This window comes from Seriola lalandi, unplaced genomic scaffold (assembly GCF_002814215.2).
Source record: "Seriola lalandi dorsalis isolate HSWRI2012SDOR001 ecotype SW California unplaced genomic scaffold, Sedor1 jcf7180002054544, whole genome shotgun sequence".
Taxonomy (NCBI): Eukaryota; Metazoa; Chordata; class Actinopteri; order Carangiformes; family Carangidae; genus Seriola; species Seriola lalandi.
In genome coordinates, this window is record NW_019525097.1 from 4,053,955 (window position 1) to 4,079,032 (window position 25,078).

At 37.8% G+C, this 25,078-nt stretch overlaps 1 long non-coding RNA gene across 1 annotated transcript in view; it reads left to right on the top strand.

The window, feature by feature from the left end:
• Window positions 1-25,078, top strand: part of LOC111661480 (uncharacterized) — a 69,406-nt gene that overhangs the window by 29,432 nt on the left and 14,896 nt on the right. Inside the window, exon 3 of the long non-coding RNA XR_002761228.2 lies at window positions 23,096-23,185. This is a non-coding gene — a long non-coding RNA (uncharacterized LOC111661480). The remainder of the gene's footprint in view (window positions 1-23,095; window positions 23,186-25,078) is intronic.

The window sequence follows — 25,078 nt, forward strand, 5'->3', positions numbered from 1 at the left end:
TGGAGGGTTTAAAGATCAATGACAGGGAATTTATTTCTAATGTATAATTTGTCAAACGTTACTGATTATCTCCTTCAATTTACAATGACATGAATAATCTGCTGGAATATTTTTTGCGCACAACTGATTTTATTGTTTTCTGTGAAGGAAGAAGCAGAAGAGTTTTCATTTTTTAATAGAGATAATTCTATGTAGGAGAAAAAAATACAGAGACAAAATCCATATACCGTAGATATTTATTGGTGAGACACTAAAAATTATGAATGACATTTGTATTAATATTAGCTTATTGATAAAATGCCATATTTTAGATACATTATTGATTAAAAAAAAGAAAGAAAAGAGGACCAAGAATGAGGTGACAAAAATGTTGCTAACAATGGCTGCGGCTCAATACAGTATGAATAAATGAAGTAATATCTGAAGGTAATGGTGGCTGTATGAAATTCACGTAACATTCTGTTTCAACCGGATATTGCGCATGTCAGTGTCAGAGTACATAAGCGAGGCAGCATCAAAATCTCTTTACCCTGTGACTTCAATAATCAACTCAAGACATTTTGGCAGTACAAAACCAGGAAACATAGAACACAGACCATAGGAGTTTACCTGATCCCTTCTAACAGTGTGCTAACCAACTATGCTAGACTAGGCACAATCATTAGGCTAACCCCTTTAAAAGCAAAACTCCAATTTGCTTTAGTTCATCCAATATAGTCCTTCATTGGAAAACCAGATTCCACAACAATCCTGTGAGTAGAAGGAAGCTGATTCTCTCAACAAATTGAGCTAACTCCTCCGAAATCTGTGATAAAAGTATCCTTTCTCAATTCTCAATCCGTGCAGTGGTGCAGCAGTTGTTTGCTATATGCATGATTATTTTGAGAAGAGATATGCACATCACTGGGCAATGATCACAAAAAACAAGGAATTTTGCTCAACTTCAAGGAGACTTTTAGATGAGAAATGTTTGTAGCTTCTGCATGAGGGGTTAAAAAGTTCAGCATAATCTTCTAAATTCTTTTGCTCATCCAGTCTCTCGAAGGTACTCAATGGTGAATGCTGCTTAGGCTGCCATGATATTTTCTCTATTATGTTCATTCTGTACAATGCTGAAATAATATGCACATGGGAAACTCATAGTTTATTATACGCAACATTTATTATATTCAACATTTACCATTGAAAATGAAGATACATTAAAATACACTGAGCAAGTCAGTTCCATCCCGTTCATTCCTCATCATGATATTATGATAGCATCATTTCTTATTGTGTTGCCTGTAATTATGGAGACTTTAATGTTTTATAGAATGCTACAATTGTCTAATTTCTCAGATTAATACTGTAAGCACTTTAATCTGTGATAAATGAAAAAAAAACCTACACTTCCTGTGACAAATCTTTGAAACACAAGAGTTTTATAATTAATATCTGAGAGATACTGTAGGATAAGTTTTAGTGTTTCTGCAGTTGGTAATATCCCAACGGTAATGTGCTGAAACTCAGAAGCCACAAATTAATGTTAACTCTTTGGAGTGTTGTGTTTGAATTCAGTTGTCCAATGTCTGTCTGTAATTTCCATTTCTAGATTCATTGAAGTTAGTATTTCAGATATTTGTGATATTAACCAGAGAAATCCAATCTCTTGACTTTATTAACATATTCTTTCAAATTGGGAGAAAAGGGGTCTTTAATTTGAAGAAAAAAACCATTCCAAAAACATACATACATATATAGACATATTTTTACAAGCAATTTTTTCCTAAATTGGAACATATAGTGAAATTGTGTAATCATAGATTATGTTAGATTATGTTTGACTATACTGGTGATAAGATACTTTAGATCCTAACTTGATGCCACAGTGCCCAGTTTGTCCTGTAATCCCATTTAAATTAATACATCATTTCCCAGTCCTGTTTATTATAATTCCATTAATATAAATATATATAGTAAAAATATATGAATATATATTAATTCTCTGTTGTTAAAGGAACTACTAATATTATTTTCCATTTTCCTCTCTCTCACAGATACACACGTGTCTTTATTATTTAAACTCGAAAAATCATTGAAGCTCACCCTTATTTACAATGATGTTGATTAACAGTTTAAAATTACTTATAAAAAACATACAAGGTAAATGAAAACAAGTATATAAATACAGTTAACTAAAGATTCAGATATGAAAGACAAATCAGCTAAAATGGATACAAACAGAAGCTGTGTAATTTACGAGCATGGATTTAAATAAAATCTAAAGAGTTCTGGGACATAGGAGCATAGAAACTAAAAGCAGACTTTGCCAGCTCAGTACTGACCTGAGGGACTTTCAGTGAAAGCCAGTCATTAGAACGAGTTTGATATGGCCCAGAGCACCAGTCTAACATAGAAGTGATATAAGATGGCAGCTTCACAATGAAGGCCTTGTAGACAAACAAATATATGTGCCTATCATGTCTTTCAGACAGAGAGGACCAACCAACTTTTTCTTACTACTAAGTAATGTTTATCAGTCCAACATTACTTATGTAGAAGCTAAGAATGATCAACTGTGTTAAATACCCTGGAGCGGTCCACAAAGATGGCAGCTTTTTCTCATCCAAGACACTGACGATGTCATTCACAACTTAAGTGATGGCGGAAACGATGGTGTGCATAGGCCTGAACTCAGATTGATTGGTGGTTAAAAAAAAAAAAAATACATACACTGTTGCTCATAAAGTTGGAATAAAATATTGGTGTGATTTATTCTTGACAGATAAAGTGTATATCTTCTCAAAACTTTAGTAGTCAATCTCTTCCAAACATATCACAATGAAAATGAAACCACAATTAAACTGAAAACAAAATTATTCCAACTTTATGGGCAACAGTGTATTTGGATCACTCGTATCTTCTCCCCTATGTAAGGGGATGACATGAGCAGTTTTCCAAGCTCTGGGAACAACACCAGTAGAAATATTAAGATAAAAAATGTGAGTTATATGCTCAGGAATTCATAGAGCAGAAAGATGAAGGGAAAAAAAAAGATCCATATTGTCTTCACCAGAAGATTTCTTAAGATCAATGGCTTGGAGAGCCTTAATAACTATGCTGAGAGATGCAGTATCAAGGGTATATGAGGCATGATTTGAAGTAGATGCATAATAAAAAGATGGTCATTGTTAGAAAGTCTTGATCATGACTTCTGTTTTTCTGTGGGTCGAAATACAAGAAGACTTTTAAAACAGGCAGCAATGCTCAGCTTCGTGCATGACAATTACAGTGTATATCTTATCAGTATGTGATAAAAGCTGTAAGGTAAAGACGGAAACAATGTTGGAGCACTTTGAGTGTCTTCCATTCCCCTGTAATTAATTGCTTTAAGTTCTTTTCAGCAGGAAACCCCAGTCTGGAACGATGCACATCGTCTTACATAACGTTTGGGATCTGTGATCTCACACACTATTTCAAAGGAGCCAGAAATAAAATGCACAGTTGTCATGGCAACCACTGCTGAAAACCTAGGAACTCTAATAGGATTTTCAAGGTTGTTTGGGGTGGATCCTAGTCTCAAAAACAGGGAAAAAAGAAACATACACTATGTAATGTGTTAGAGACATTTGAGCTAGATTTGCCATATGAGCTATGTGTTGGTGCACCATTAAAAATTGCACCACGTTTGTACAGTTCGAATAAATAATGAATTTAAGTACCCGCTTGCAGACTCAAAACGGCTTTCTTAGAACATTGCTGAGGAGATGTAATTATTGTTTTCATTTGAGTAATGTCTTTCTTCAAAACCCACTATTATTCATTATAGGGTGTAATAAGCCATATTACCTGATTCATTTTCACATTTCATATTTGTCTTTATTTTACCAGAATTTGTACATTGAAACATTGAAACATTGTGACAGAAACTGTGAACTGTAGATATAGTCTCATAGAGCTTGATTGTAATAATCACTGTGATAAAGCTTCTGTGTTCCTCTCTTTATCTCATTTCCACCATCATAGCTCTCTCTTGTCTCCCCAAGTCCCCTTTCACTATCTCTCCACTTTGAACCACATTGAAGTAGATGACATAGACCGGTTGCTGAGCCAACAAAATGTGTCAAATTAAAGCCTACAATAGTAATGAATGCATACGGAGATAGTGTGCACATACATACACACGCCATGCTCTGTTATGTACAGTATAATGCAGTACAAACATGTACTTCCAGACATACAGCAATGCAGTTTTCGGACTGTGTCAGTATGCTTATGGAAACCCACAATATACACCAAGCAGTTTATTAGGAACACCATTCTAATGCTGGGTAATTCCTCCCTTTGCAGTCAAAACAGAGCTCAGTTCTTCATGGCCTGGATTCCACAAGATGTTAAACCATTCCTTTGAGCTTCTGGTCTATGTTGACATGATTACGTTACGTAATTTCTGCAGATTTGTCAGCCTCACATTCAGGCTGTGACTCTCCCGTTCTACCATATCCCAAAGATGTTCTATTGTATTGAGTTCTGCTGTCTGGGGAGGCCACTGAAGTAAAGTGAACTCATTTTGATGTTCAAGAAAACGGTTGGAGAACACTTTTGTGTTGTGACCTGGTGCATTATCATGCTGGACATAGCCATTGGAAAATGGCTAAAATATGGCCATAAAGGGATGCACATCAGCAAGAATAGTCAAATAGGCTGTGGCATTCAAACCATGATTGATCAGTATTAAAAGCGTGCAAAGATTCCCCCACACTGTTACACCACCACCACCAGACTGTTGGATTGTTGACTCAAGGCAGGTTGGGTCGATGAATTCATGCTGTTGACGCTAAATTCTGACCCTACCATCTGCGTGCCTCAGCAGAATTCAAGATTCTTCAAACCAGACTGCGTTTTTCAGCTCTTCAACTGTCAGATTTATTTCTTTGACTGGCAGGAGTGTAACCTGATGTGGTCTTCTGCTATTGTAGACCATCCGCCTCAAAGTTTGACATGTGCATACAGAGATGCTGTTTTGCCTCACAGTTGCAAAGAGTGGTTATCTGAGTTAGTCGCCTTTCTGTCAGCTCCAACAAGTCTGACTATTCTCCTCTGACCTGTCTCATCAGACTGGAACATCCATGTGGTACTTTTTAAAGACCAAATATAACATTTTGTGCTTAGCCTTTTGCATTATCTGGTTGGCTTAAGTTGTGTAATTATGATATTTCAATGTACAGTTAGACATCAGCTTTAAACATTGTTTTTTTTTTATTTAGAGAATGGTCCTAATATGTCAGTGCCTGTCTGAGAGGCATTCTTTTTTTTGTCAAGACAATAATCTGTTTTTCCTTCCTCTAAATTTAATCATTTGAGTAGTACTAGATGTTACTGAGTCACAAATAGCTTGAAATTGGTTGTTCAGGTATCTAAGTGACTCTATACACAGTCTTCTTCAGCAGTTTCACCTGAATGCCATGGCCCACTCAGTAGTCAATCCACCTTCCCTGCCATCTCTACTACCATCTCTGCTTATCTATTGTATCTCCACTAATCTTACAAATAGCCAATAGTTACAGCATATCAGAAACGTTTTCACATCATTGTCTGACCTAATGCACCTTAAAACTTTGATTTTATCCTTGCCCAAGCAAAGAGCAGATGCAATCAGGCTTTATATCTACATTGTATCTGCTTGGGCTAAACTACATTGGCTTGGCTCAGCTTGCACAATTGGCAATATCATTTAAAGAAAGAAGTAATTCAACACAGTAGCCCTGAAATAAATACATAACAATCCTTTTGTGAAGCATGTTCTTATTTTATGTAATACGTTCAGATGCATTTAGTTTGCACTATATTGTAATGATCTTCCCATTATAGTGTCAATCCCCTGCTTATACCATTGCGATTCAGAAAAATTTAGCATTAATGTATCACTCCATGGCAACATGAAGTACACATTCAGAAGACAAAAAACATATGTTTGCTCCCACAGAGTGCTGTCTGTATCATTGTCAGCCTGATCTGCATTTTCCCCCTACAATCACTCCAGGATTCTGATTATATAAACTCTCTTGAGGTGGTTTGATTACCCCGTAATCAGCTGTTTAAAGGCTTAATCTTTCAAACCAGATTGGTATCTCCAGCTATCAACCAATTCATTTCAAATAGAGCCAATTTGATATAGTTTTCCAGAGAGAGACAGAAGGAAGAAAATAAAAAACTACCAAGAAGGTGCTAAAATGTTTTACTTCATCAGTTAATCATTAAGCAAAGGCAGATTACAGCTGCAATGTGATAATCTACAATTAAGTTACCATTGCCCCTCCATACTGTTGCTAATATGTAATGTTGTTACTTATCTTTAGTTTCACATTTTACCTCATGGTAACACTCTTGAAAATCAATACAATTTAGTTAACATCAAGGCCAACAAACAATCAGCCATTTTTTTTTCACCAACAATCAAAAAAATCTGGGGTGGAGCTAATAGTACTTTTGCATGTGCAAACACATGCGAAGGATCCATATACTGTACTAATGGCTCACTAAAAACTTGGATCAGTCTCTCAAGACATTCTTCATACTTTGTCAAGACTGCAAATTGATTGAATTGATTGATGCTTTTTGCCTGGGAACATTTGATTGGCAACATCCCCAATGTTTTTGGATAACTTTATCCCCTGGGAGCTTTTTTGTCCCCAAGGTGAATGTGAATGAGCCCGAGCTGAACTGACAACTCCTCTGTAGTGTTAAACCTCTACATTGTAGAACACCGATGCACACCATAAAACTCAAGACTCATATAAAGCTACCCTTCATATTGAATTTTTGTGAACTGAAGTAGCCTATAGGATAGTTCCTGGCAGAGCAAAAGGCCGGTGACACATGCAACTAATCCACAGTGAGGATGGGAAGATGGTGCAGTCAAGTTATGGGAGTTCATATCATATAACAACTTGGTCTAGTCTGATAACATAAACAAACACTGACTGTTTGCCTGAATAGGATCGTGTCATCCAATATTTGCAACAGACTGCTCTGCAACTTCTACTAATACATAGTGGCCAGTGCACTGTTCTCTATGTGCGGGGGAGGTGACATGAAGGCAGGGGATGCCGGCAGGCTCAACAAACTGGTTTTAAAAAAAAAAAGCTGGCTGTGTCATAGGGCTGAGTCTGGATAGCCTGCAGGAAGTAGCAGAGGGGAGGATGAATTCTCGGCTCTATCTTGGACAATACCACCCACTCCGTACGACGAGCTGATGCAGCTATGGTGCACCTTTTGCCTCCAGCTCATCCACCTGAGGAGAACCATGGAGTGTTTCAAGTGCTTATTCGAACAGACTTCCGTGTTGCCACACAAGTCCTCCCTCTCATTCTACAACAGTAGAAGTTGAAGTTCCTGTAGGAGAATGCTGTAGCCGGGTCGCCAGAGAAACTCCATGAATTTATCTGGACTGAATTAATTTGCACATCTGCCCCGCTTTGCAGAATCTGTATTCTTCACACAACCAGCACATGTTTTTTTATTAGTAGTCTTCTCTTTGTCAGACAGTGGTTTTGAACACATTTCTGCACTGATTCTATCTGTGAATCTGTGGTAGGGCCAGCCTTCCAATCCGGGAAGAAGAGGTGAAAGAGCAGTACTTGCTGCAACATTATTACCACCATTGAGGTGCCTTTGAGCAACCACTTAACCCCAATTTCCCAATGGCCAACAGATTGTTGTACCTGGCAGTTTTCAAGTGCAGAGCAGGGTGTTTGTGGAAAAAATCAGTGGTGCTTGGTTAAATATGTAGTTTCAAAAAGCTTAGCATGCACATTTGCATATGTGCATCTACTGAAGATAAAATCATATTAATTTGTGGTATGAGAGGAGAACTAAAACCAGATGCAAAGTAACAAAAATTGGTGGACTTCAGTGGGGGGAGAATTAGGGTCCTGAAAAGGCTTTTGAGAAGGCTTTTGAGAAAAGGAAGGTTACATTTACAGCTGAGAAGATTACATGCAACCATGGTGTGAATCTTAATCAAACTGTGCAAGTTGATATACTGTAGACAAAAATGAAAGATTTTACAAAACATTTTTATTACAGTGACAATCAAATTTGTGTCTGACATACTGAGTAAAAATTCTTTTGGTTGTCATGATTAATTGTGATTTTTGTTCAGTAGGACAATAAGTTCTAAAGATTCAAATCCTCCCCCTTGGCTCTTTAAGATCTCACACTGCAAGTCCATGAAACATTGATGAGAGCTTTCCTGTATCACAGCTTATGCAACAGCTATTGTGCTGCATGGCGCTACCTTAAATGTGCTTCTGTCAGCACCTGATGCAGCCTGTAAAACATTTTTTTCCTGACAAAAATGCCACACTCTGAGGAGGGAGAGATTTGGGCCAGGAAGAGAATAAAGAGAGACAGGGGGAAGCCTTTCTGCTTGTTCTGCTCTCTGAGAAACCTGTGTGGTGCTAGCTGCTAAGTTAAAGCTCTGCTGCTATGCTACAGTCAGCGCCTGGCCAGCATTTCCCAAGATGGTTGCATAACTTGGAATAAATGAGGCCTTCCTCCTCCACACCAATGCATAGATAGCTAATGCCACAGGGGAGAACAGAGCAACAGGCAGCCAAACTGTAGAGCATGAATCACACTGTTGAAAAATAACATGCTTGAGATAATTTATCGATCAGTGTTGAGCAAAAACATCCGTTCTTAATCAAGTCATTGTTACTCGCCCAGATTGTTCCCTAGCCTTGACCTCTAAATCAAAGACTGACCACAGATGTTTGGAAAGAAAAACAAGCCACTATCCATATGGAGACAAACCAAACCAAATCAAATCAGGTCAAGTTGTCAGACATGGTCATGATTCACATTAAATCTGTCTAAATGTTTACAATGATACTGGAGGGCCAGAACAAGCAGGGAGTTGATATGAATATCTTTTGCAGGCACTGCCGGTCTTTATGAACCTCAATCTCTCAGTCATGTGATTGTAACCAAGCAAAGTAATTTTGTTTGGAGTATATATTATGGTTTTAATTGTAAAGAACCAAAACTGTCCCAAATGGAGCACGACCAAGATGTTCTAATCTATCTTAACTGCAACTTCTTTTCCCACTAATTTCAGGAGTGTGGAGCCTATCCCAGCATGCACTGGGTGGGAGGCAGGCAGACAATTTTGGACAGGTTGCCTGCGTGAATTTCCCCTAGGGGATAACTAAAGTCTCTATCTATCTATCTGTGCGATGATACAATTACTCACTGACATTCAAACCTGTGGTGAGTTTTGAATCCATGGATAGGGAGAGGAAAATATCTTGAAGACTGAACTGATGAAGCTTCTTTGATGAGTGTCTAAACTGAAACAGGACACCAAGTTCCCTTTGTAGAGTATCCTAGCTTTCATCCTTCTTATTTTGTGGAGTATTCTGGTTATGCACTGCGCATGTCAGCACCACATCCTGCTTTTCAGAATCCTGGATATGCTTGTTTGCTACTTGAAACTTGCGGAGGTGAGAAACTAGCCACACTTCTCTCTCAAGCTATTTTTATTCCTCACACAACTACTTTGGTCACTTTTTGTAAAACACTATAAATGCCTTTGGACAGAAAAGTCTTAAAGTGTGTGCCATTATCTGTATTTGAGTGATTATTATGTTTGCCCAGTTTTTCTGTTAACTTCAAACAAACAAGAAAACAAAGCCGGTTTCCATTGGTTTTTTTCAAGGGAAGACAAGTACAGTACTAGACCCAGCTGTTATGATGTAAATGTTGACATGACCTTGCAACAATTAAATTCTTATTGTGATATAGCAAACGGTAAATGGTGACAGTGAGTAGCCAAATTAATATTTAAAGCCATGACATAACCAAAGTATCTTACTGTTGATAAAGGTGTTATCACTCTAGCAGCACTGCAGAGACAGCAGGAAGGAGATTTCTTTAATGGTAACATGTTTTTGTTCATAGACACAGGGACAACAGTGAACATTATATAAGTGGAAAGAGTGTTAGACCTTGCAACTGAGACAAAATCATATTCAATTGAATGTAGCTTTGCAGCAGAGGCTGCATTTCACCTTTTGATATCCACCCACTCCCACCCACTACTGCTGCTCTCTCCTCAGTAGGCAGACACTGGCTGATGTTGTAGTGATGCCACACACCCTGGACACGGGCTCAGTCTCTTCTCTACGCCCTTCCACGGAAGAAAACACCAAATAGGGAGCTTCGAGTCCATCACTGCTCATTGTGCAGCAGCCTGTAAAGCCTCCCACACTACTCTGTTTCAACACAAGGAATGAGGTCCTATATAGAGCTGAAACATAGCCTTCCCTCAGGGTTTATGTGTAATGGATACATGTACGTATTGTACACATAACGTGTAAGTTGTATTGCAGAGCATTCAAAAGGAGAGCAAAATTATTAACTTGTTTCTGAAATAACTAATGAGGACCCAATGATTTTTGGTCAGATGCACTGACAATTATCCTGTATGAGTACCACTTTAAGTCTTAAGTATAGCACACGAAGGCAGCTATGTGAGATTACCAGAAATTGTGTCACTTACACAATAAGCCCTCCATTTTCATCAAGTACTTTCCCTCATTTCAGGCAACTTACCAAATATTTCACTACTGATGATACATTATGGGAAAAGTTTGGCATCTTGCCCTTTCCTCATTCAGGTCTTACAGCAAATGTTGACACATCTCCATGGAAACTGCCCATACGTACGGTATTTAGCCTTTGCTGAAGTCTCACATTGTACAGCTTGTGTGAGTTTGAATATTGAGACATCTGGTACACTTTAGCAATCTTTCTTGCGTAGGATGTTTAAGCCTCTGCCAACAAAGCATTTACTTTAACATATTGTTCTGAAATGTATGACCAAACGGAGAGTGCGGCTTTATTCTACTCTATCTGTCTAAATGTATGTTTATACCATGGCTTCCACGAATGGTAACAAACAGAATAGTTACTGACCCAGGTGTTTGGTCGGTAGTCAAAATAAATACACAAATATTTAAAAGTTTGTGTTAAACAAATGGCAAGTATCTTAATAAGAAATACACTGATTTAATTTCAAACCGGAAGGAAAGGAACCACAGCCCAAATTGCTGCAGGTGGTTTTCTGCCTCAGTGTCATGCTTAACAGTCACTGAATATACACCCAACCAAATACAGCACACACACACACACACAAAGTCCACAGGGACCTCTTGTTAGAGTTATATATCTATCACCATCTTTAGAAAGTGTCATAAAACTTGTAATTAATATTATTGACCAGTAATTTTTTCCTGATGCAATATATTATGCCATTGATCTCCTATTATTACATTGAAGGAGATGTAACATCCTTCCTGCACAGAAAGAGAAAAATACAAAAAGGAAAAAGAAATCACATTAAAAGAAACCTCATCCCAAATGTATTGTGCCATTTGATCTTTTCTGTGAAATGAGGAAGCAGAATAAAAAATAAGCTTCTTCTCAAAAAATGTCCTTATAACCGCACCTCATATCTGCAACAAATGCAGTATTAAAGCACAAGCCAACCCCTCATCCTCACTGTGTTTTAACGGATGTTTAATTCAGAATTCCTGCTCTGACCAGATACTTTGTTGGGCTTCACTGCAGTGACAGAACGGTAATACTTTTACAATAAATCTCACACATACACATTGAATTAGAAGCACCTGTGGTACACAGTATGTTGAAAGGCGTCTGCAGCTCGTCCTAGCCCGCAGCAAGTACATCTGTGCAAAAACACACTCCCCCCGTGCATCATACATTGGCTTTTATATAGCTGCATGCAAAGACAAAAGTGAAACAATCCCTGTAACTCTCTATAAGCCTTTTCATGCCCACATCCGTTCACACACTTAATGCACAGTGAGACAAGGTGACAATATATTATTAACAATAAATATTATTAACAATAAATCAATATTCTCATTATTATATTTGAACACTTAATACTGTAATAAATATCGCACCGTGGTAATCTGTATTCTGTTTTGTTTTTTGTTTTTCAAATCAGCAGATATTATTACAGTATTTAAACTCTTATTATATTATTAGATCCCTACAACATGAAATTTCATTACTTTGTGAGACATCATTTTCCCATAATTATTACATTATCACTTGATAGTCTTTGGAATAATCTTGCCTTTAGTAGCACATTTTTATTATAAACCATAAAAATAATCATATCAGACCGCTTTTCTCACTAAACACGTGCTTTAGTGGCTAATACATGCAGGGCACAAACACACACTGGAGGGCGTTTAAATGTAAGTTACATGCAGTATTGCAACATCTTAGTTATTAGTGCTGCGAGAGTCTGAGAGCACTTTCCCATTCTGAATCAGACTTTTGGACTCAAATTAGTTTTTTTTCCTTCTAACTGGTGACAGCCAGCCCTTAAACACCACTGAAGATACTTTGGTTTATTGTCCTCCAGGTTTAGTATTTGCCTGCATGAAGGAAGCCTTAAGGAAAACAGATCTATTTACAGCTTTTGTGCTGCTGACTTTTGGCATCAACATTAAAATTAAACAAAGTGCTTAATGGATGATACAAAATGGCCACAGCTGAATGGCTCGAGATGGGATGTGTTGCATCAAGCAAAGGAAAGAAGTAGCTATACATAATGAAACTTGTCCAGTCTACATTTTTTTTTGATTGCAAGCTCATGTAGGGCTATTATTATTTTCATTAATGATTACTCTGACAAATATATATTGATTAATTGGTTAGTCATTTGGGCACATTCAGGGAAGCTGGACAGTCTAATGTTTGGCATTTTTTGATGAAGAATTGCTGTAATGATTCATTTAATTTTAAGATAGTTGCAAATTAAATCAACTAATCAAATCTTTTATTTACACAGGTAGTCTCATTGAGATTCAGAACTCTCGTTTCAAGAGAGAACTGTGAACAAAAATAAACATATACAGTTTATACATAGATGGACACACAGATACATTTCACAGACATTAAAAATAGACAGACAGATAATTCACACACATGTTTTGTAGCTCATTCCTTGTTGGGGATTGTAGCTGTTTAATGCCATAATTCAAGTTTTAGGAGCCTCATATCAACTAAAGACTGAAACCTCTCTCTGTATGCAGGTCTAACAGTTAGCCATTTTTTGATGTCTAAATCATCTTCGACCTGTTAATGTATTCAGTCATGTAGCTCATTAGAATTTTCATGTTATCGTCCTGTGTTGACTGCAGGTGATGTGCAATAGAAAGCGCATATTTTAATGGCCTATTTGTTACACAGTCTTTTGCGAGGCTTCCAGCTTGTAGTAAAAGCATAGCACTTTGAGGACAAAGATGGATGATGCAAATTGAAAAATGTTTTCCTTCTTTCCTCGCTGCCAACATGTTCTGTCACGGTTCTGGAGAGGGTTTCCACGTGTGGGAATTCAGAGGTGCACCACTCTCTTAATTAGGCTGTTTTGTCATGTACCGCTCCATCTGTCTTGAGCTTACTGCAGCAGAGAGCGAGAGAAAGGAATAGAGGGAGAAGGGACGAAGGGCGGGGTGGGGTTGGTTGGGGGACGTCTCCTCCCTCAATACCTGTACAGCCTGCACCAGATTGTCAAGCAGCCAGCGTGAAAAGTTGGGCTTTAATGATGGCTATAACCAAATGCGATGCACATGAAATATGGAGGATGGGCCCTCCTCCTGATGGCTGTGCAGAGGACAGATTAAAAGATCCTGCACGTTGCTCAAGCAGATGCAGAGAGAAACTATGAGAGGTGTCTTACAATAAGCTGTGTAAAGACGGTAATACTTGGAACCTAAACAGCAGGATTGCCCCACGTAGCAATGCCAGGAAGTACATTAGAGTAAGATTAGCATCTACAGTAACTGCATTAAAATAACTTCCAGTGTTTAAACTAGTACATACAGTACAAAGGAGATGGATTGTTGGGAGAAATATACTCCGTTATGGTGGTGTATATGTGTGAAGCTCAATGGACTTCACAGGTATCATAAATAAAAAACAAAGTGTATAATGTTTGCATTTACACTAATCAGGCTTCATTTAGTTTCAAATTTCCTTTGTTGTCATTAGTGTAAATTATTCAGAATAAAGATTTACACTCAGGTCATTGAGGTCACAGAAGGGTGTTGTTTGGATGTCCAGGTCACAATATTTGTCTAACACTCAAGAGATTGTAGGATAAAGGCTTGTTGCTGTGGCAACCACTTATCTATCGGCACAGGGATGGCAGGCTGCTTTATGAAGCCAAACAGAATGACAAAAAAAAGGAACTGTTTTGATTAACTTAAAAGAAGGAAAGGGTTATGTCAAATTAAGTTCAAAGCTACAGTGTAAGCACAATCTTTATTTATTCTTTACTTTATTTCCATTTCATTTTATATAATTAACAGAAAAACTGTCACAAACTCAGGCTAGTATTCATCCACTGACTAAATAAATCTGTTACCACTTTTCTGAGAAAAAAAAAACTATCAATCAGTCTCAAACTACATTTGCTTTTTGTTGTGCATCTCACTTGGCAACAGTGTTTTGTCATTGTACGAATAACTCAACAGTTGTGTCATGACAGTTGTCTCATTTTCAAATCCTTAAATGCATTGTTTGGTTAATTTCTTTATTTCTGTTGATTTGTTTCACTAAGCTTGCAAAAGAAAGGGGAATAAACTTGAATTAAAATTGTGACATTCTTTTTAAAATAGAAGACAGATTTGTTACTTGGTTCTGGTTGCTGTACATGGGAGTCGATGCTTGTGTATAGGGCAGTGCAATATTGTGCAATATAGCGGACTGGCTTGCAACATAAGAATGATAAGAATTCAGATTTTTTATTATTGTAATAGTGCTGCAAAATCTGCTAATGGTGGTGTTTCCAAATTAAATGGTGTAAAACTGAACATTCAACATATGCATGGCAAGACAGAAACTATTTCTGTTTTATTTTAATATTTTACCAACACACTCATTTATCATTAATTTATCATTTTCTACCTTAATATATTTGTTTGTGTTTGTTTTCTTGTTCAAATAATATTTTAGCCATCAGGATAAGGATTTCTAAAGAACAACAATTGATAAGCAGAATCTGAATCTGATATCTGAAAATTCTAAATGATTTCCAAACCCTAATGAAACCTCAGCTCTCTATTTCTTTTGATGCTCGAACAACCTGACATGCTCATCTTGCAATATCTCAGCACTCTGTTGCTCTGTGAGACAAAGCAGTGCTGTGCTGCGGCGCCACGTCGCTCCATCTGTCACTCTGTTGATAGTTCAGACTGTCAGAGAGCCGACAGAGGGAAACCTGCAACCACCAGGTCCCAGGATTCATTACTGATGCTGTGCTGTGACCTTAAAGTGGACGTACTGTACCTTGATTTACATGAAGTCAAAGATACACATACGCAGGGACATAAACACAGACTTCAACAGACATGACACATTTGTGTTGCCCTGACAGAAGAGGTGAGAAAGTCAAGACCTGGACAACTATATAGGCTAAAGCTCACCTGGATTACAGACCATAGAACAGCACCTAGAGGGGGGCTCCGTCTGCTCCTAATAACACATATTCAGCTTCAGCAGGTAGCTTTTACATGCAGGCCTTAAAACCAGTGCAAAATCCAAACTGTATAAAGTCATTTAGAAAGACTCCTAACTTATCTCTACAAATACTAACAACATTTATTATAAACCAAACATTGTCCTTAGTATCTATTTTTTTTCCGTTTTTAATGTGCCTCTTGAAGGGTAATGTGTAGGGTTTAGGGTCGGGGTTAATGTCATTTCATTTTTCATTTTCATTACATTTTATATTACCTGTATTATAAAGTACATCTTTAGGCTTAACAGTCATGTTTTGGGCTTCGTTTGTTGATTGACATCTGTGTGAGGGTCCAACAGGGTTTGATTGTTCCACCTCAGCTCCCCCTTGCTGCCCAAATTACCTAACTCCAACACAATCTGGCAAATTCTTCAGACAGCTGAAGGCCCCTTCAAAAACCCGCTGTAACCATATTTTTCTTCAGTAATGGTTCCTCACAACCAAAATCTCAGGCAATAAAACAACCACCAGGATCACAGATGTTACACTTCCGTCTCTCAGTATCAAGTCGACAATAACAGCTCCAGGACTTTTGATGCAAACTGCTAATCTGTTGTTGTTGTTGTCTGTTAATTTATTTAGTCTTTTAAATTATTCACATATCCATTCATTGATTTGTTAATTCATTGTTCAACATTTACTGTGGGGCTGAAACATGAGCTCAATGGGTGTACTTCTTCTCCTCTATGGGTATTTATTGTACAGTAAACTCTCTCATCAACCTAAAGGCAACATCACATTATACTCAATGCCTTCAGAAAGTAAGATGTGTCTGCTTCTATTTTATAACTAAATTAGCATGTCAGCTTCTGCAGTCCTTAGCATCATAGTGCACAGCCTGCCAGTAGAGAATCACATTTATTGATTGACATTGTTATCTTAAGACAGCCTTGAGGATAAATATGCATTCTCTGTATGAGGCTGAGCTCATGCATTGATTGAATTTACCTGTGATCTATATAAAAATACAGGCTACAGCTCTAACAGGTTACTAAGTTCATGTCCATCAACAATATGATGCCTAAGTTTCATTTTGTTTTCTTTGTCTGTTCAATCACAGCCACTGTCATTGCTCATACTGATGTTCCTTTTCTGCTCATATTCAAATCATTCAAGCAGGATCTTTGAATCACTGCTCTGTTATTAGAAAGCGATTAACAGTTGGGTAACATAAACTTAACTGACAAACAAGTTTATTCTCTGTTTAAGAACAATTCTCATTAAAGTCCTAATTTAAAAATGCAAGTAAAGAAAGTCTCCAACCTACCATCCAGACAAATGCAAGTGCAAGTCACATCTCAAGTTTTTAGATTTAGCCTCAAAATCTCCTTAAATGTGACAATTTCTCTACAAATTTCACTGCAGATTAATTACATCCTACTTAGTCATTCATGAGGGTTAATGAGGGTGTAGAAGAACTTCAGTTATAATGGCAAGCTGCAAACCTCAGTGCCCATCTCTTCTATTATGTAAGTGATAATGTTTTTTTATAGCTGGAGTCTCAACCTGCCAGTAGCAGGAGATAAATACTGATATACTGTAAATCCCCTCTGGACTTTCTTCCTTTAAATACAGCAACACCTGCATGACTGTCAGCATGGTGCCTTTAAATCTTCAGCTCTGTCCATTCCACTTGAAGGAGCAGACAGCTGTTAACAACTCTCAGAGGTCTCTTGTGAGGTTTACTGCATTAGACAATTACACAGTACATGTTAACATCTAACACCCTGATGTAAAACACTGTGGTAAATGAGTCACACTGTAACCACAGAGTAATTTATCATATAGCTTTAAAAAAAAATGTCTTTCTCATGTCAGACACATCAGTAACTCTCCTAAATGGCTGTCTGAAGGCCTATTTTTTGGAAATGGTATCCATGTAACTGATGAAATATCCCTAAACCGTATTTAGACAAGCAAAAACATTGACATTTTCTGGGCCCATTTTCTCACATGTGGATTTGCTCATTTTCTTTGTGTTATAAAATAGTAAATTGAATATCTTTGGGTTTTGGACTGTTGGTCAAATGAAACAAATCATTTCAATATACCAGCCTTGTTCCATGGGAAACTAACATTTTATACACAAAAAAAGTAATTGATGAATTACAAAAATAATCAGCAGATGAATCAATAATAAAATTAATAATTGCAGCCCTAAAGGCATTTATAACAGATACTGAGATTAGCTAAACCCACAGATGCCCTGGAGAGCTCAAAATACACAATCTATCACTTTATGGTTAATCAAACCACAAACTGAAACTTTTCTTAAAAATGTTGTCAAAAATAGGATACACTTCTGCCTCCATTTTGTATAACATGCATAAAAATGAAGAAGGGGAGAAAGAAATTGCATGTTTAATACAAATCATCACTGCTATTTCTAAGAATATGATTTATGAGTGACTTTAAAAATTAGATTTACAAGGGATTTAAATGGTCAGTAATTTATATATGCTCATAAATCCCTTAATGTCCCAGGGTTGTATTCATCCTATGATGGATTCATCATAAAGGACATTAGACAGAGTAATGTTAGACTTATTTCAAGAATATTACCCTGCATCAGGCTACTTATATACTGCAGGACTCCAGAGTGCTGGTAGCTGCCAGAATGTGAATTGCCTTCCCTTTGCAATGCTAGTTTTTACTCAATTTCCCAGGGACTCTATAACCAGGAAGGAAGCCTTGAACTCCCCCACTGATAGTGTTCCGTTACCTCTAATTAATCTAGAGGGTATATTGTCTTTCCGCTCAACTATGTCACATATTCTTATGAAAGCCTTAAAGTGGACTGAAATGTGAGTTCATTTTCTTTCTTTTTTTTTCTTTCATTTACGGATTCAACTTGTGTGTGCATGTTTTTCCCATAACTGTTTGGTGTGAGATGCGTCCAAAATTGTGCAGTGCAAAAGGAAAAGAAAAATACTCTGGATGCAGCACAGCATCCATTATTGATTTTTTTCATTGCAATCTCTTTCCAGTAAGCTCACAAAGGAAGCCTGTAGATTATTTATTAGCATTGTCTATTTGTCATGACACTATTCCCAGTTGTGTCTGAAATAAAAGAGACAGGAATACCGCAGATGTGACAAATGCAAAGAAAAGCTTTAAGAGGGTTTTTCGCTCTCAGTTCGTTTGATCACAGTTTTCCTTTTTCACCTGTGTTGACTTTTCAATGCTGTGATGCAACAGACTGGAAAAAAAATCAGATCCTTTTTTTTAGTGAGTGGGTGGCGGTGTGGTGTGTTTTGAGGAGGGGGGGGGGTGAAACATCTCCTCCAGTTGCATTATAGGTGATGACATTGTGATGCTGCAGCTTAACTCCCTTAGTGTAATGCTGAGATGTTGGGTGATCCCCTGAATAACAGCTTCACCGCTGTGGAACAGAGGACTCAACAAGAGCAGATCCTTGAGGAGAGAGTCTTGGAGACAATGTTTTATTGTGGCATGTGCTTCCACATTTACTGCACGGTACAATCCAGTAACAGAAGGCACATGATCACTGTGATAATTTAAATGAAAATACTTAAAATATAAATCTATGCACGAATTAGGAAGTATTTCTGCCAACGTGCTCATTGTCACATTACACATAGGCAGTAATAATATGAACTCATTTTCTATTCTATATCATGAAGATTTATGCAAAAATGTGCATCTTAGAGAAAAGCACACAAATCTCAGCACACACAAGCCGTGGCAGCTGACATTCTGCATTGCAAATAAGCACCCTGACTATAAATTTATCAATTCTGATTTTGATTGTCATCCTCTTTTACAAGTGATGTCCTCTCCACCGCACTGTCCTGTCAGTTTTGTAATGGATGAGAGAGAGAAGATTGGCCTCTGCTAAAGGCGTCTTTTTAAAATGGGATTTGGGGAAAATAAGAGATGACACTCATGAGAGAAACGTGAAAATGGTGGTCCTAGATCACACAATGAGACAAGTCCACTGATGGCCAATTCAGAGTTTCAACAACCAAAGACGGCTTGCATCAAAATTTACAGTGTCAGAAATTTAGGACCAAGATACCACGAAAATATCACACACGTACCAAGCTACTGTAATGCCCATACTAAAAAAAATGTTAACCTCAAACACACAGGAAGCGTTGCATTCATGCTTTTCAGTCATCCATCTCACACACGTTTAACAGAACAGATCAATATAGCTCTTTGGCCAAAACTTATTTGTTTTGCTACATTTTCAAACCATGAGAGCTTGCAACAAATTCAAATTTCATTTCATTTCATCTAATGCACTCAACATAGAGTGCAATCAAGTTTTCCTAAACATACAGTATCTCACACAGGGCAACGTTCAGTGAACTTGTAGGATTGTTGTTAGTGTATAGGTAACATAAAGGCACCATAAAGAATTGTGGTCTTTCAGTTTGATTCATGTTCTAGAGATGCAACTATCTTTCCATTGATTTCTGGTGCTTAATTATTGTGCACTGTCTCTGTAAAATAAAAAAGAAACAATTCCCAGGTTATTAAGGATGATTTCCAGTTTCCACTGGAACTATATTCTACTGATAAGGTAGATAACAAGCATGTATCTGAAGCAGAATGTAGCCTGTCCACATAAAGGTCAGCTGCAGCTGTGTAATTATATGTTTTAACAAAAGAAAACCAAACCCTGTCACAGGCATAATAGAGTAGCAATAGATATAACGCTGGCAAGTCTCACTGCTTATTCATCTGTTCTGTTACTGTTGATTTACTTATAAGATGTCTTTTAGCATAAAAATCTTTCCAGGTGCAGCTTTAAACTCTTTCTCAGGTGTCATCGCATTTTCTTGTTCAATTATTAATTAAGAAAATTGTTTTAAATCCCTTGATGTTACCACGTCCCCCACAGTCTCACATGCTGACCTAAATCAGCTAGAATCTCATGTTCTGTTTAATGATTAATTGACACCATTGTGTGAGGTGAGAAGTAACTTAATTACCAAAATAAACAACCTGTAAACTCCTGCGTATCAATGATACTGTGCATATCAGACTTAGAGAGAAAACACAGCTTGCATATGTGAGGCATTATCTAGGTTTGTTTTGGGCAGAAGTGTTGTGTGTGCTACACTTATTGATTTTACCACAGGGAAAGTGATTTGTCAGAATCACTCAAGGATGCTGGACACAGTGTGCATAAATAATGAGGCAGTGCAGCTGCTATTTAATTGGGTAAATCTCCTCTCTCTGACTTTAAGACTGCATACACTCACTTATTCACAGAAGTATCACTAAGTGATTTCTCTGATGTCCTCCCCACTTGTCACCTTACTCTTTATTTCATACACACACACACACACACACACACACACACACAAACAAGAACACACTTCTAATCTAGGGATGACTGGATTTGCCACAAGCCATTTATGATAAAGAACTCTGGAAATAAGGCAGAGAGGAACAATATGGTCGATAAATGACAGGCGGATACCAGACCTGCATTGTGTAAGGAACCTAAATGTAGTAAGATGCAGCAGCAAAGCATAAGAGACAGCCAAAAAAGTCTAGACAATGACAAACTAAAGCGTTCAGTTTCTTCATTTTCTTAGATGAAGAACCACTAATGGTTTCATAATTGAGACAAATTAGTTCTCTCCAGTGGCAAAGCCAGGTCTCTTGGTTCAAGTCTGGACCAACCTCAACTGTTCCTCCATAATTACGCCATTAGATAAACAATGTCCTTGCAAATGGTGAGTTTTACAGGTTATGACATGTAACGAGCTGCTAGAAAAAAGAAGAAACTCTTTCACTCGTTGCAAAAATAGCGCCACCTTGTATTAAGTCCAAGTTTATTTTCTTTCATGATTTTTAATTAGGCTGCTATCTGAGAGGGATGTTCCATACATGTTTCAGTGGTATTCACTTTGTTTCAAGACCATGATAACAATTAACAATAATGTCTTTATATTCCTAAGCCTACGTAAAATTCAATTAACGGAGCAACATTAGCTGACATTATATATTTTCTCTTGTCTGTCAATAGTAACACGCAGCATGAAATTCTACCAAAAACCGTGGATTAAAGGATTCCCATATCTTATCTTTCTCCTCCAGAGAAAAGCCACACAACACATTTGCACTATTTTTTTCACTATTTCAGTTGTTATCGTGCTTTTTCCACAATAAGCCGGACATTTTCCTCCAAGAGAGTTGGGACAGTTCCAGAGTCTTATTAATTTGTTCTCATTTGGCTGTCTCACAGTTAGCACACTATGGAGACAGGCTGCTAATGAAAGTAAAGGCAGGATGTGGAGATAATTACAGTTACAGGCAGATCAGCTGCTGTTCTGAATCCATTACCATGTCATTTGGCTGTGATGGTGACTTCTTGCAAATTCTCCTCATGACAAATAATGAAGTTATCAATATGGCGGCCATATGTTACCAACCGTGAGGATACTGAAGGTGCTCTCACTTTGATTACATAAAATAATATTTGAGTATTTGACCAACTGATATAATACAGGGGAGTCTATTTTAAGGTGATGAATTCAGCCTGAATTACATGTTACTTTCATAAAATTAAAAAAAAAAGTAAATAGGATTCTGATTAAAAAATATATATTAATTTGTGAATTATTAATTCTACTTCATCAAAGACAAAATTATTGTTTGTTACTTCTACTGTACTTTATTTTTTATCTTCTCTTTATTGAGATTGATATGAGCTTTGTCTTGAGCTTCAACCCTAAAGAAGAACCCATTGATTTATAGTATCAGCAGTTATTTGCTTATCGCAGATATATATATATATATACCGGTGTATGTTTCTATGCAAATGGTTTTAAAAAATAATGCCATGAAAAGTTTTTATTTAACAATTAACTTCACACAAAGTGCATAAAACAAAAATCTAAATTAAATCAATAGTTGGTGTGATCACCAAAACAGCACCAACTCTCCTCAGTGCACAGTTTGTCACGGTACTAGGTAGGTATTTTGTTCCAAGCATCTTGTACAACCACAGTTTCGTCTCAGTGTCTTCTCTCTCTTCATGTGATCCCAAACTGACTCCATGACGTTGAGATCAGGGCTCTGTGGGTTTCAGACCATCAGCTGCACGACTCTTTGCTCTGCTTGTATCTGAAGACAGTGTTTTATGACCCTGGCTGTTTGTTTTGAGTCATTGTCCTGCTGCAGAATGAATTTGGGACTGCTCAGACGCCTCCATGATGGTACTGCATGATGGATAAGAGTCTAAACAATCTAAAGTGCCTAAAACCTTCGCACAGTATTGAAAAACATGAATCCTGTATTTTAACCTGCAGCGATTCCGACAGGCTAGCAAGCAAAGAAAACAAATGACCTTGCAGTTACACGGCATCTATTTGATTTCATTGAAGTATACGCTCTATTCTCAAACCACCCTCAAGACATTATAGCCTATTGATCTTGTAACAAAAAGTTTATCTATAATTGTAACTGTGTGTAATCTTCTTCTGTGCTTTCTATTCTTTCTCTCTGCAGCCGCTGAGAAAACGTTTGCAGCCTTCTTGGAAACACCTGGGCAGAGATGTTGGTGGAAGAATAGGACTGTGATGCTCCCCCTGTTGTTTGGTGAGAAACACAATGTATTCAATCTTCAAACACCCACAGCAGGAATTAAAGGAACTTAGCCTTCACTGTGCCTTTTTTTGAAAATAAGTATAAGGGTATCCTTAACAAAAATGCTAAGTGGTTGCCAGGCAACACCAGCTATGTCGGTGGGGGGCGGTTTGCCAGGTAGGGTTCACTAGAGTTCACAACTTTGCACTTTTGCACTAAGAAGAGAATGAAGCACCCGTAAATTGAGAGGAGAGTGAAAGAGATAAAGTTATAAATCCATCTCAAAGCATTTTAGACCAAATGATAACTATAAATTCTACAGCTTGCTAATACCAAATATATACAGCAAAAGGAGCACATGTCCAAATCAGTCATCTTGATTGATTATGCTGCTCCTCCTGATAATTAAACCACATGCTGCTGCTGCGGTGTTCACTGAGTCGTCTGGCACATTAATGAACCATAAGAAAATGCTAAATGCACCATAAAGGGTGACACAGACATTTATGATCAAACACACCTCGCTGTACATAATACCTTTATTTATTCTTTTCTGCCTTTAACTTTGACCAGCCACTTTTCATGCATGCTCTCCGCCCTGGTGTTAGGATTTGTCAGAAGAACAAAGCATTACATCTTTTTCCCCAGCATCAAACAGCATCTTCTTTGGATTTAAAGTTTCAGATATGATTGCCTCTACCTCAAAGGACACAGGCAGTGGTGTGTGTGTGTGTGTGTGTGTGTGTGTGTGTGTGTGTGTGTTTGTGTGTGTTTGTTTGTGTGTGTCTTAGCTTTCACTCTTCTACAGGCCTCATCCTCAGGATTTTGAAAGTACAAGGCTGTCACAGCACCAGCCCAGATAAAAACAAGTGTGATGACCTCGGCTGTCAGCTGAGCAGTCCTCCTCTCCCCCTTGAGAAGGGAAAAATAGACACTGTGCAAGCTCTGAGACAGCAGCGATGGACACTGGGATTACACACAGCATGATCAAAAGACCATAGATGTAACGCAGCTGTTTGCGAAGGTGACGTCTATTGTTTTTAAGGTGTTTCTGCTTGATTGGACAGTGCAGTGAGGAGAAGAAAGAGAGGGGAGAAGTGCAAAGGGATGGCATGTAACTGCTTGTGTGGGCTTGGAGTATCAGTGCAGCCATGTGTGTGACTCTGTTCATGGCAGTGCCAAAAAAAAAAAAAAAAAAAACCCAGAACTGTCCCTGCTTCTACAGTGTAAAATGTGCCTTCAGCCACTGTGTAATGTGAGACTTTTACCCCAGGCAGTAAATACATCAAAACATACACACTGTATATGCACACACAAGGCACACACATGTATATGGACTGTAGATACAACCGGAGGCCTGTACACTCACTCCTGAATGCAAGAATACACTACCACACACATACAGGGGTTTGCTCAAAAACAAATCTAATCGCGATCAGAGGCAAATGTCATCTTTCGAGGTGACATTCAGCCGTCTCATGACATCATTTCTACCATTTGAGGAACCTAAAAAAGAATTAGCGCCCTTTACCACTAATTCCCCTGTCTACACTGGATTTTTAACCGCTCAACCAAGATTTAGTGATCACCATCGCAACACAGCTACAGTGGCTAATAATTCCAGGAAAAACGACTGTCAAAGCAATTTTATTATTCCTGTATTTAGGACCATGACATATCAACCATTAAGTGGTTGATGCTGTTGAATCTCTGCTGTAATTAGCTTCCTTATTCACCTCTGTGGTGCAAATGTGATTGACTTTGTTGTTTCTGTCAAGCACAGGACAGTGTGGATGAAGAGAATAGAAGCAGGGATGGAGACTAGTCCAAGGAGTGATGTTCTGCCTGTGGTGTTGCAATTCCCAGTGGTCTAATGGAGGTAGCTAGATTAGTTAATATCCCTCT